Source organism: Mustelus asterias, chromosome 9 (assembly GCF_964213995.1).
Source record: "Mustelus asterias chromosome 9, sMusAst1.hap1.1, whole genome shotgun sequence".
Lineage (NCBI taxonomy): Eukaryota > Metazoa > Chordata > Chondrichthyes > Carcharhiniformes > Triakidae > Mustelus > Mustelus asterias.
In genome coordinates, this window is record NC_135809.1 from 11326764 (window position 1) to 11328144 (window position 1381).

General features: G+C 43.4%; 1 non-coding gene across 1 annotated transcript; it reads right to left on the reverse strand.

Moving 5' to 3' along the window:
- Positions 1-1072: 1072 nt before the first annotated feature.
- Positions 1073-1144, reverse strand: trnad-guc (transfer RNA aspartic acid (anticodon GUC)). The gene has a single exon. It is a non-coding gene; the product is annotated as a tRNA-Asp (tRNA).
- Positions 1145-1381: the final 237 nt, after the last annotated feature.

Sequence of the window (1381 nt, forward strand, 5' to 3'; positions counted from 1 at the left end):
AGTTATTTTCTTTTTGACTCAGGGATATGAAAAAAGATTCAGACAAGTCGAGTACACCAGTCTCTAGTCTGTTGCCCCTTTAGTTTGTTTTTATTTGTTACGAATTCCTAAGGCTGTTGCAAGTTGTGTGTTTCACTCTAGTCTGAGCATTCACTTACCAAGCAAAGCAGAAAACCAGTGGTACAAATATTTCCCTCCTGTAATTTCCTCTTTTGCCATGATGAGCAAGTTTCAGGGACAGGAGATTTGTTCCAGATGGTCATCTTGACTGTGACCCAGAACCCAGGACTGTGGGGAATGAGCAGGAGAGTGGGGGGTGAACTGGATAGTTATTTAAAGAGTTGTCTACACTTTTAGGATGACACTCACGGCTTTGGCGTAATGCAGTCATTGTCACATAACGTACCGACTCTTCGGTGAACTTTAATTTGGCGGGTGTAGAATATCTCCTGTAGAGTTTACCTTCTTCACAAGCAAGACTTCACTACCCCTGTACTCAAGTCCTCTTGCGAATGAAGGCTAACGTATAGGAGCAGCGATAAAGGAGTAGTGAAGTACTTGTTTCTCTGCAAGCCTGCCAAGAAAGCAGCTCAATTCCTTTCGCCAGCTTCAGGGACTCCCGGCGCAAGCTCGGTTCACCAAAGCAGATCGCAGGCAGACTGTTGCTCGCAGCATCCGCCCTGTGCTCCAGCAGCGCCTCGGCTACTCCTTCCGAAAGGGCTACTCAGAGCTTTAGAAATGCTGACAAATAAGGGGTGGCTTTTTTAAAAAACCAAGCTCGGGTTCAGTTGTGAATGTTGGAACAAATGAGAGTCAATACTGCGGATTTCTGCGATAAGCAACGAAACTTAACCCGTGTCACAGTTTGATTCTGTGTTGATGCCTCGCATTAATTGCTTTGAAAAAGCTGTTAGAGAAACTGGAAAATAAACTTCACTGCCGATCATCAAAGCACACGCCAAAACAACTTCGCATTTTTCCGGTTTAGATTCAAAATATAAAGTTTCACATTTTTAAAAAACTGTTAAAGTTTAAAAGTGGCACACAATTTGATTATAAAATGTGAATTATACTCCCCGTCGGGGAATTGAACCCCGGTCTCCCGCGTGACAGGCGGGGATACTAACCACTATACTAACGAGGAAGTGATGTTTGACTGCTGAATATGTCTGATTATATCCACAGATCAGAGAGAACAGCATTAAGTGGAGTAAGTTGAATTTTTAAAAATTTACCCACAAGGTGTGAACATTGCTGGCAAGGCCAGCATTTATTCCCCAACACAAATTGAAAGCAGTGCCGAGTCACCTTCTTGACCACTGCAGTTCATCGGATAGATACAGCCACAGTGCTGTCCATAAGAACATAAGAACTAGGAGCA